The sequence below is a fragment of the Miscanthus floridulus genome, chromosome 17, assembly GCF_019320115.1.
Source record: "Miscanthus floridulus cultivar M001 chromosome 17, ASM1932011v1, whole genome shotgun sequence".
NCBI classification, from domain to species: domain Eukaryota; kingdom Viridiplantae; phylum Streptophyta; class Magnoliopsida; order Poales; family Poaceae; genus Miscanthus; species Miscanthus floridulus.
Genome location: NC_089596.1, coordinates 74292073 through 74305411, shown reverse-complemented (window position 1 = coordinate 74305411; position 13339 = coordinate 74292073).

Here is a 13339-nt window from a genome sequence, read left to right as displayed (position 1 = left end):
ATGATGTACTCAAACGATATGAAATAAGCAAGAGTACACGTGATAATGCTCATTTGCATCTGAGTAAAATGCAGAAGCAAAGCAAATGGGCATAACATAAGTGATATGATATATAAATAATTCAAATTATAGAGCACACATATCACATATCACATAAATATCATGATCACATTAATATCACGATTACATTCACACTTAAGTGGTTCAATGCATAATAGTAAACGTGAATGTAAAATGTATCACACATAAAACTCCAAATGTAATAGATAAGCTATAAGCTAATAGATAGACTTCCCCTAAATGTATCGCTCCCCCTAAGGCTAACATACTAGATCACTCTCCCCCTTTGGCATCAAACACCAAAACCTAAGGGTCGGTCAGTGGAGCTGTAGCGGACGAGTCGGGCGCTAAGGTGCGAGGAGCGAGCTAGAACTATGTGCCATCATCATCTGATTCTAAGCTCTAAGTAGTCTGACCCTCTATAGCTAGAAGCGATGCTGAAGCGGTCTAGGTCGAATCTATAACTGGCGCTGCCTGCTCTGATGCAACTGACAAAGGGAGCGTCTCTATAGTCCCGGTAATAGGTGCAACTATGGAAGGACCTAGAACATATAGCTCTGGTGGAGTAGGCTGCCCTGTCAACTCACTGAATGAAGCACCAAGGCTCCTAGAAACTGGGGTGAGCACTGATGAACTCTGAGGCGGAGTAAAACCCGTATGAAGAGGAGTGAACTATGGGGCTAGCACTAGCGAAGCAAACCACTAGGACACCTGCTCTATAGGTGAAGGAAACTATGGTGCTGGTGGTCCCTGACTCTAAAACCCACTAGACTGTACAACTGGAGTCATAGAAGTGGTGGCAGGCTGACCAAGCTGGGGTGAAGGCTGTGGCGGTGGAGCCCCAATGGCTATCACAATATGCTGCATAAACCCAAGTAGTTGCTGCTGCATGAGAAGCTGCTGCTGATGCATGGCCTGCTGCTGCTACTGTATAGCCTACTGCTATTGTTGGATCGCCTGCTGCTGTCGCTAGAACTCATCCCGCCGAGTCTAAAACTGTGCAAATATAGCAGCGGTCTCCTAAGCCTGGCGAGCCTAATCCTACCTCATTTGCTCAAGTATGGCAAGTAGAGCGGGATCTGTCTATGGTGTAGGTGGAGCTGAACTGGAGCTACCAGCCTCATGGTCATATCGTCATGGAGGCATCTAAGGGATATCGTGGTTGTCATCATCTAAGCTATCACTGGGGTCGCTCTCGACCATCCCCTCTAGCTGAGCATCTAACTACTCCTCCTCTATAGCTGCTATGCCCCTGATGGTCTTATCCTGCTAGGCTGTAGTCTCTAGCACCTCTGGATGATGGCACAACTGGCTGGGTGTCCTCACTGCACTATAGTGGATCATCTGAGTCATGTTGTATGTAGAGAACTCTATAGTAGCACCACTATACTCTGCCAGCATCTTAGGTGGCCCCACAGTAACTACCCTATGGATCAAGAATGTAATCCAATGAGCATATGACAGCTGCCTGTGACCCCTAAACCCTTTTGCAATAGTATTCTCCATCTTTGATAGAAGGAGATCCCAAATGTCAAACACAGTCTGCTGCATCAGAGAGTTTAGTAGCCATAGTTGTATGCGTGTCAAGCCCTCGTGATACCCCATCCTCAAAAGTAGTGTCCTCCTCATAATAGCATCAAGCACTCTAGTAGTAGGAGTGAGATCACTGGGTGTCCTGCTCGACCCCTCGCCGAAAGGCTCTGTAAAGCAACGGCGGACTAGATCTGTAGGAGGCACCATACCACCATGAGGGCATCTGGGAGGCGCTGTCTGTCTATAGCAAACATCATAAAATCAGACTGGCTGCTCCTGAAGCCTGAGAATCTCTTTGACCCTTGAGCTCATCAACCTATAATCTCTGCCTCTGAAAGCAAAGTTAATGAATCTGTGCTGCGGGTCAATCTAGAGTGTAGCATAGAACTGACAGACCCAAGATGGAACATATAAGCCTACCCGTCCAAGTAAATCTATCAGCCCTGGTAGGTAAGCTAGGTAAGGGTGAATATGCTCTCCAGCTGCTGCTACAATGGACTCAATGTTGCACACCCTCTAAGATCTGAATACAGCCCCACTGTTAAGATATATATTATAAAAATCTTCCTGTAGTGGTGTGTAGAAACCCTCTGAAGCTCAGTCATCTCTCCTCGGTGGGAACCACTGCTCAAAGTCTACAAATCTGAGTTGTTGCACCTGCTTGGCCGTGGTAGCCCTCAAATCCAAGTGAGTCACTAGAGGTGGACCCTGTGGTCTAGGCGGTGGACGAGAACCCCTCCGTTGGCTCTCTGACCTCGGTGTGACTGGAGCACGGGTACGACCAGAGCGGCAAAGCTATGGCTGAGGTGCCTGCTCTATCACCTCAACCTGCTCTCCCTCCTGAGTCTGCTCTGTTGGTTGTGGCTGCTACTATGACTCCCCCTGAGGTTGGCTCTCATCAATAGCCACACGCCGTCCTCCAACCATGATAGTCCTAGCTGGATCACCATGACGACGGTCAACCTACTCAAGTGCGGCTCTCATAGATAGAGAAATCTAATCTGCAATAACACCACCACTCCGAGTACCTCCTCTCTCTGCACGCTCTGTGGCCTTTGCAACTATGGCTGCTCTCGTTGTATCTACATCAGGGTACTTGCGCTTCTTTGTCGCTAGCTTCTTCATCTCCTTACCTTTTGCATCTGTAGGCTAGCGAGGCGGGGGCCTCGAATCCTCATCACCGAGACCTCCTCCGACATTCTTGACATGAGCAATCTGATGGATCAGAAAAGAATAACTGTTGTTGACAAAGATCAACTGCCACTTTCAAGGCTTGGCCTCAATCCATACTCGTGAGCTTGGCCCTGAGTTGACTGTCAACTGCCACTGAGACCTCAGAAACACCGACTCGCTGCATGTTAGAATAGATTAGATATATGAATAATTACAATATATCTAGAGATACAAAACCCTAAGAAGCAAACAATAGATACGAAATTGGAAACGAGGGCTTGCTACCTGACGAACCAGCGAATCAATGAGAAGAGGAACAAATCGGGGAACCATCAGAAATCCTAGGGTTAGGGTTCCAGAGATGGCCAATCAATGCAATGTGGATGCTGTAGTGGTGAAGCTGGCAATGTAGGTTCTGGAGCAGGGGCACGCGCTATGGAGACGTGGACGCGGTAGAGCTAGGGCTTGGAAGCATGGACTTCGGTGAGCTAGGCGCTAGGGCATAGGTGAGCTGTTGCTGGCACGGCGGCGGCGCTGGTGTAGGGCATGATGTAGGTACGGCGGTGTGGCGGCGAGGGAGCAGTGCGGGTATGGTGGAGCAATGCGGCATGGTGGCATGGGAAGCAGTACAGTGGCACACGGGCATGGGGAACGTGGTGCTGCTACAGCGGCTAGGGCAGGGGCGCGATAAAGTCGGCGTGGTGGATGAGCATTAGGTCATAGCATAGCAGTTATAAGGGGTCCCCCGATGGAATAGATAAGGAAACATAGAAGAATCCAGATGCCGCATGGTTTCAACTGATCGGACGCTCCGGTGGCAATGACCAGACGCTGCCACCCAGAGTCTGGTCGATTCTAGAGAGGTCCAAAACCCCTAGAATCGCAACCAGACGCGTCCGATGAACCCCGACCAGACGTAGCTAGAGTCCGGTCCCACTACCTCCATCGTCTTTGCTCAATCAAATGCTGAACCGCCATCTGACTGGACGCTAAACAATAGTCCGGTCACTCCATCATAGTAGGTTCACCTCCTGTGAACTGATCGGATGCTAGACTTCAAAGTTCGGTGTAGCGTCCGATCACTCTTTTTTTTAGCAAAACTTCAAAGTCCTTCGTGCTGCCTGTTACCAATCAAGTCCTAACTTTAATAAGATCCAAATAAACACCAATTGGGACTGATGTGAGTGACCTCTCTCAAACCCTCAAAATTTTCAAAATATTTTGCCTTAGGTTATAATTCTTTTTAAGAAAATAGGCAATAAGAGGACAATTTAAGATAAACGACAAAACAACATTCATGCATATGCAATGCAATACTTAAAAGTAAATCTAGTTGCTTGTCAAGTTTGATCCAAGGTTAAGCTTCTTCACACGCTTTACGACGGTTATCTTAACCATGTTAGACAAGCCCTATATGCGTTACCAAAGATTAAACATGTTATATATTACAATGCAATGCAAGGGACAATACAAGCTCATTTTTTAGTGAAGTTACTAAAATCAAGCACATTAAGCTCATTCCGCAATTGACAAAAGGTCGCCTCACCTAGTGGTTTAGTGAAGATATCCACCAATTGATCTTTGGTCCTTACACCTTCTATTGAAATATTATTCTTTGCAACATGATCTCTAAGAAAGTGATAGCGGATATCTATGTGCTTGGTGCGAGAGTGTTGAACCGGATTATTTGCAAGTTTTACCGCACTTTCATTGTCGCACAAAAGAGGTACTATTTCTAGAACTACACCATAGTCTAGCAAAGTTTGTTTCATATAAAGTATTTGTGCACAACAAGCACCCACGACAATGTATTTTGCTTCAGTGGTGGGCAAAGCCACACTATTTTATTTCTTGGAGGACCAAGACATTGGTGATCTACCAAGTAAATGACACCCTCTGGATATGCTTTTTCTATCAACTTTGCAACCGGCGTAATCCAAATCGGAATAGCCAACCAATTCAAAAATAGCTCCTTTGGGATACCAAAGGCCAATGCTTGGTGTGTGCTTAAGATACCTAAGCATCCTTTTAACAGCAATCAAATGAGTTTCCTTAGGATTAGCTTGAAATCTAGCACACATACATACACTAAACATGATGTCGGGCCTAGATGCGGTTAAATATAACAAGCTACCAATCATAGAGTAATAGAGAGTTTGATCAATCATGTTACCTCCCTCATCTAGGTCAAGATGTCCATTAGTTGGCATTGGTGTCTTAATTGGCTTACATTCATCCATCTTGAATCTCTTGAGAAGATCATTTGTATATTTCTCTTGAGAAGATCATTTGTATATTTCTCTTGAGAAATAAAAATCCATTCTCTCATTTGCTTGACTTGAAAACCAAGAAAGAATATGAAGCTGAAGAGCAAGTGCGTATTATCCAACAGCATATGAAGGCAGCTCAATCGAGACAAAAGAGTTATGCTGATAAAAGAAGAAGACCACTGACTTTGAAGTGGGTGACTATGTATACTTGAAAGTATCACCCATGAAAGGGGTGAAGAGATTTGGAGTGAAAAAGAAGCTTGCGCCTAGATATGTAGGGCCATACAAGATTATGGAACAGAAAGGAAATGTTGCTTATAAGTTACAACTTCCACCAGAGATGAGTGCAATATTTGATGTCTTCCATGTTTCCTAGTTGAAGAAATGTCTTTATGTACCGGAAGAAGCTATTGCACCCACCAACATAAAGCTTCAATCAAATTTGACCTATGAAGAAAAGCCAATCCAAGTGTTAGAAGAGATGGAAAGAGTGACACGGAGTAAGATCATTAAGTTCTATAAGGTGTTGTGGAACAATCACAGTGAACAAGATGCTACATGGGAACGAGAGAATTATTTACGAGAGGTTTATCCTGCCTTTTTCCAAGAATGGTAGGTCTTGTAAATTTTGGGATGAGATTTTTATAAGGGGGAGGGGCTGTAACACCCTAGGTGTTAGTCTTGCATAAATTGACTTGCATTGCATGAGCATGAGCATTAAGCATTCATATTTGAGCTTTTACAATTGAAACATGTGATTGAAACATATGCAACATTGTTTGTTATTTTATGTTTCCCTATATATATGCATATGATCATGAGTGAATACATGTAAATGATGGATGTGAGTCACTAAAGCATATTAGCTACACTTATGATGACTAGTGGAACAATGTTCATGAAGATCATTTTGTCTAATCAAGCACTTAAGTGATGCCTGTGTTGAACTGGGAAGCTCTATGTTTAACCAATGCATGAAATGATTGTGTGACCTTACAAATAGCTTAAACATGTTTAGAAGATCATTATGAACAACTTTGGTATTCATGGTTAGGGCTAAAGTGTTCACTAAGTCATAGTTCATGAATAAGTCATCTTGTGAATGTATTGTGTTTGACCCAGTTTGAACCATATGATAGAGACCTTGCATGGAGGTGGTCACTAAAGCATAGTTGTAGTATTTGACATGAGGAACAACTTTTATTTTTGGGTCATAGACTAGTTTAGCTCCTAACATGCTTGAAATTGGCTCACAAAAATCAGCTTTCCACTGTTTTAAACACTTAGTAAATTTTTCTAAGTCTTCTTACACTGATAGTTTGACAAGCTCGACTTTGGGATGAAATAACTCAGTTTTGATTGAGAATTAGCACATGATCCTTTAAGAATAATTGGAGCTGGTACATAGGTCTACAATTTATGTTTAGGTTGTTTGCACTAACAAGCTACAAGCTAGGAGATTTTGATGCTTGAAATCACGCTGTCAGACTTGCATCGTGGGCACTGAACTGAACTGAATCGGCCTTCGGTGGCCGACCGTCGCCAAGGCATGAATGCCGCATGGAGCTGGTGGAGGCTACGCGTTGCCGGCGTCCTGCCTAGCATGGCCGTGTTAGGCTAGAGCGAACTATATTGCGCCCCGCACTCGCTGCCCCATCCCCGCGCGCACATTTTCAATTCTTTGCCTCCTCTTTCACCATACGCAGGAGCACAGCCTCATCGCCGAGCATAGCATCACCTCCGCTGTCGCCTCGCGTGCGCTCAATCACATCGCCATCGTCTCCATCTCGCCCATAGCTGCACCACGTCCACCTCCACTGCCTCGACGTATTGGCTGCGTCAATAGAGCTTCGGTGAGGGCGTATTCACCTTTTCCCCTCTTGCCAGAAATCTCAGCCGCCATGGCCGCCTCCACGGTGAACTCGCCACCGCTCGGCTCACACATGCTTTTCTTCCGATTATTGGTGTTAGGGCTTGGTTAGGATGGGTGTTAGCTCATGTTATGGTGTTACTACCGTTAGTGGTCTCAGCAGCATGGAACATGGCGACCCGCGCCGCCGTGTTCTCACCTACGTGCCACCGCGCCGTGGCCGGAGCTTGTTGGAGCTTTTCGTCAGGCTTATGTAGTTGAAATAGCATCACTAGGTCACCATGTTGCTATTGAGTGCTTCACCTAGCTTCACCGTGGCCAGTGATGACCGGTGCACCGCTGAGCAGCACCGTCGTGCCGCCATGGCCGGCGACGAGCATGCTCCACCACACCTTCACTAGCACCACCTAGGTCATTCGACGTGCATAGCTCTGTAGAACATGTAGGTCCACTTGTCGTCGCCGGTGAGCTCACCGTTGGTGAACTTTGGCCACGCAAGTGTTAAGCAGCGCCGCTGACAGATGGGGCCGACTGACAGCGGGTCCCGCCTGTCAGCGATTGTAGTGCAGTAGGCTAGTTCATTTGTTCCTATTTTTGTGTGCAACTTTGAAAATTGATAAGTTAAGCTATAGAGATCCAAAATTTGTGAACGAAATTTTGTAGTGTTCCTTAGGAAGTGTAGTATTTATGAAAAATATGATATTAGCATTTGTAGTAGAGTTTCTAGAAGATTTAAAATGAAACTTGAAATGTGTTTTTAAATGTATGTAAACTTGTTTAATTTATATCTAGAGTTCCTGTCCTCCAAAAATTACAAAATTTATGTGGTGAGCTATTCTTGACAAGTATAAGCTCTAGTAAAAATTTGTGGGTCAGCACATGAATAGATTTTTAGTTATAGATTTTTCTTTTATAATTAGATGATCCTTGTGTGCATTTTTATAAATTATTTATGAATCCAATACTCACAAAATTTATTGGAGGTTGTCCTAGTACTATATGTATGCTAAGAAAAATATAAAATCTGTTGCTTGACACTTTTCACTAGGGTTCCCTATTTATGCTATTTTAAGCCTTTATGCCTTGTTATTTTTGCATAGGATGTTTTACTTGCTAAAATGATATGAAACTTTTACAGTAGTCTATTGGTAGTACCAGTAAGCCATTGTAAATTTTTGAGAATTTATGATGCACCTTTAGTATATATTTGTTATTTACCCTAATTATTTAATTAAATTAATAAAGGCATTTAAATAATTAGATTGTGATTAAGCATGATGTTTTCTATGGTTCTTATGATGCATAGTAACTGTTGATGTCAATTGTAAGGCTTAGAAGCCATTGATTGTATACAAATAACTAATTATCGCTTTATCATTCAAATACAATGCTGCATGTATAGTTTTGATCGTGTGGATGATTTTATATGGATAATGGTCTCTGATGTAAAATTTGTTAATAACAAAGTTATAGATAACTTACTAATCTACCTTGTGTTAAATTTTCACAGCCATAGGACTTAGGGTTTTTAGTTCTAGCTGTTACAAGTTTGCTGTCCGAAAGGTTTACTTTCTGGATAGATTTGATTGAATGATTTGTTTGCCCAGTATAACTCTTGAATCACAGTAAGAGTATTAAAGGAAAGTTGTAGATAATTTTATAAGCTTTCCTGAAAGTCCAAGATCACCACATTTGGATAAGTAGAACTTCAGTTATGAGTAAAACAAGTAGCTGCTATTTCGCGGTGTAGTAAATGCATTGTTGAAGTAGTTGATTAAATAATCAAGAAGAGATATGCACATACTCAGTAAAATGTGATGCACTTGTTATTACTTTAACACCATGTTATTAAGAATACTTACAAGAATCCATTCATCATGTATCACCATACTATACTTGTCAACATGAAGCATTCGCCATATCTTATGTCATACTCATTCATCTAGGATCGACGGAGAAGATAACATTGTTGGAGTTCAACGAAGGAGAGGAAGGGGACCAGCAGGAGATTCCTCAAGCCGCAGCTCCTAAAGGTGAGGAGCAGACCTAGAAGAACTTCTAGAGTGCCCTAACCACCACCCCACTTCCTTTCTAAAAGGCAAGCCCCGGAGCATTCTAAGTCTCCTAGTATTTTACATTTTTACTAAATATTACTTGAGTCATTTATGATTGATGCATTAGGTTATAAGAGTTGATTGGAACCACTTGATGCATATAAATTCCTTGTCCAGAAATATACCTTTAACCCTGTATAGGTCCAGGATCGAATATATGCTTAGCCTTGCTTAGACCGGTAGAAGTCGGGTGATTTCCTGTCACCTGCGAGATATAGGTGGATACCGAAACATGGTTGGCTATATTTGCTATCATAGAAAAGAATCATGGGGTAAAAGTAAATTGAGGCTGGATGGAGTCTATGGTGGGTTGACTCATGTGATTTTGTCTATGCCGATTAAGGACCGTACCATTGTTGGCACTTCTGACAAGATTGAACGCATGTCTATCACTTAGCTGGCCAGATAACTCATTCCGACCGTGAAGCCGAGTAGCTCAACTCAGGTCGGGCCCCACTATGTAAGAGTGTGCACTCTGGATGGTAGTAAGGATGTGCGGGGAGCCAAACTAAGCCCAAGGGTAGGCTGGGCCTAAACGTCCTGACATTTGGTTGTCCCTGATAGTGCGGCGTTGGACGAACCCGCGAAATGTGTACTTGAGTTATACCAAAGGTGACCTAAGGTGACTGTTGATCTAGTCTGTCTAGGTTTGTGTTAGAAATAAATTCCTAGCTGGTTGAAATCGATTCGAATCGCCGTCTCTCCTGAATAGTGAGAAACTTGGCTAGCCCCAACTCATAGTAACTATACTATGGAATATGATGGTTCGGATAAACATTGAATTACAATACCTGCTATGATTACTATTGTATGCTCTTAAAATGATATACCATATGTTTGGCATAGGATAGTTGCTAATTTAGAGATGGATAGTCATAATTAACTTGATAACATAATTATAATTGTATAACTGAGTTAATCACTTTTTATACAAAATGTTGTCAAGCTATATCCACTTATACAGCCTTGCTTGATCCTTGGAGTCATTTTATTTCTGGTTTATGATGGGTAAGTATAGCTGAGTACCTTCTCGTACTCAGGGTTTATTTCCCATTGTTGCAGATGGCACTGTGTATCATGGTTATTGCAAGAGTTGCTTCTATCCTGCTGTGGATGAGGAGTAAGCCTTGGGCAGACTTCTTTATTAATCCCTCTACATGCTTTTGTGGACTACGATTGTATGTTGGCACTGTATCAAACTACATTGGCAAATGCTACTTTCAAACTTAATTTGCTTCCGCTTTTATTTACCAAACTTGGTTTGTAATAACTTTGTTTCATACTCTGATGATGGAAATGTATCTGTAAACTTTATGTAATATGTGACATGTATGTTGAATCATGTATGATCTTGGTTGTTGTAAATTGTTTATCGAGATCCGTCGTGGTACTCGATGGACTACCGGGTTTATATGGGTTCAAGTATGACAGTGCGACCGCTTGCGGGCTGCCATTGTACTTGTAATCTTATAAATTGGTCGGTTCTACGATAGCTGGCATTAGAGCAAGGTTCAACATTAATTGTCACATGTGTATTTAAAACAAAAGTTTTTGTTTTCCAAAACCCTTTCTAGCAACTAATAGCTATATAAATAGGTATTTGAAATCTATAGTGTGCCAGTGATCACTTTCCTTATGCCCAAATTAAGGACTACCAGGTGGCTATCTAAGTACTAACATGGGGGTTTTAATTTCATCGTGCATACGGCGTGTTATTGTATGGATGCCATTCATTTGAATGATAATGAATGGATCAAATGCCTCTACGCCAAGGTAAGTTGATGAGTGTCATGACCGCAAGATGTGAGCGTGCGGTCGGGGAGAGTTAGCTTTGGTATGACTATGTATGCATGCTTGCATGTGTATGTGGTGCGTATTTAATTGTGGGTATAAACTGTTATCGGATAGCTTTAATATGGAAGTATATGTATGGGTATACATATATGGAAGTATTTAGAATTATATTCTACATATTTAATTATGGAATGGGCTGAAATGAAACTTTTATGTAGGTACACTAACAACGAAACATGTAGCTCGACTAGTTACGCTATATATGAGAGAACGCATGTATGCCACCGTATATGTCGTTAGAAATGATTTTCCTAAGTTTGTGAGGATGTACGGAATGATCATGCATCATGATAATCATCATTTAATTAAGTATATTGTTCCTCCCCTTATAAATTTCTTACTCGGTTATGTAACTCTTATCCATTATGGTCTTATCTCATCCAAAGTTGTACATGTTGATGGTACAGATGGTAGCACCAGTTGGATGTGAGAATTTCCTGATGGTTTTCGGAATGCCTACTCTACTGTGGAGAGTTTTGCACTTTGCGGGGTACCATAAACCGCCCCTTTATCATTGGAATGAAGAGTACTTGGAGGGACATCCATGGTACGAGGTGCGGCTAACTATACCAGCCCGCACACGGGCACCCTTCTGGCAGGAGTGGAAGGCGGAATCGGAAGGGAAAACTCCTTGGGAGGCTACCCAAGTAGTGGCCTTTGAGGTTTTGAGTCAAATCTACCAGCAGCATGGGGATGCACTTACCGACAGTACCATGGGTATGTTTCCATGGGTGGACCCGTCCACAGCAATATGGGAACAACGCAACTAAAATGCATTGATCAAAGATCGGGATGAGCGGGCAAATAGCTCTAGTCCCGCTATGAGTGCCATGTTTGCGCTGATGAAGATGTTTTGTACACGCCAGGACACCAGGGATTTTTGGCAGGAATCATACACCACTTGTATGGACAAAGCTCATGAGAGCTGAAGCCGCACAGCATAAGAAAGCAGCAAGTAAAGCCCGATGGAAATCTGACCAAGCCTATGTAGCTTTGGGCACTCTCCATGCCCAAATGGAGCAAGTGGATCAACAGAGAGCAGCAGCTCAAGAAGCAAGAGCTAATGATCAAGCATTACTTGTAGGACTGCAGGAGCAGTTGGAGGCCACCTATGCTGAGGTGTCCATAGCTAGATGCCAGCGAGATGTAGTAGAAAACCATGCCACTGCAGTAAGGATAGAACGAGATAGGCACCACGACATGAGTAACGCCCAGGACCATGCCGAAAGGGGCTTACGTCAGCAACTTGCACAGGCTCAACTTCAAGTGATGAACCTTCAGCATGAGGTCACTATTTGAACAACCAGCTGAACCCAATCCTTGATGGGGAAGAAGATGGTCCTAATATGAAGGAAGATGAAGAGGAGGACGAGGAAGAAGTGGAGCCTGAGGAAGGAGATGATCCTATCTTTGACCTCGATAGTGATCATGATGAGGATTAGGTCGCCTAGTGCTTAGTAGAAATGCTTAATGTATCATCGCTGGATATGTAATGGACCTGTAGTTTGAATTTGGTGTTGGTGATTGGACTATCATGTAATATTGTTATTTGCATGACTATCGCACATTTGGTTAAACGCTAATGCAAATTCTAGTTGATTTATCAGTGATCATGATTTGAATGCTAACGTGCTATGAGTCCGATAAGTGATCAAATTGGTGGTGTCATGTTGCGTGAATGAATTATTATGCCTCTGTTTTTATTGTATGAATTTGAGATTATCTCAAGTAATTTCAGTTTGGCATGATTATAAATTCATCTACAATCTTTTGACATCAACCAATAATCGCTTATTGTTACAACTTCACAGATGACTCGCACCCACATAGGAGCTAGTAGCAGCCATGATGGCAACGACGGTGACTTACCACCACCGCCACCGCCGTCTGCTCAGGAATTCTTTGCCCAATTCTTGGGAAGCCAAAGGGCAATGGAGGAAGCTCTACGCCTCATTGCGCAAAACATAGCTCGTGCCCACCCACAGCAATAAGGGCCTGAGCCTAATCAACACAGTACCTTCAAGGAATTTCTAGATACAAAGCCTCCTATCTTCAAGGTGGTAGAGGAACCACTACAGGCGGACGAGTGGCTCAACACCATTGAGCAAAAGTTCCGTCTGCTAAGAGTCACCGAGCACCTAAAGGCTGAGTATGCGTCCCATCAGTTGCAGGGACCAGCAGGGATCTGGTGGACACATTTCTTGTCCTCTCTACCTGTTAATGCGCAAGTAACATGGGAGCAGTTCAAGTTGGCCTTTCAGGGACATCACATTCCCCTAGGCCTAATGCGCATGAAGGTGGTTGAATTTATGAGGCTCACCCAAGGGATAAAGACCCTCACAGAATATATGCATGCGTTCAATAACCTATCCAGGTATGCTCCAGGTTTTGTGGATACCAAGGAGAAGAAGATAGAGAGCTTCAAGCGGGGTCTGGGCACAAAACTAATGAAGACCATGGCAAAT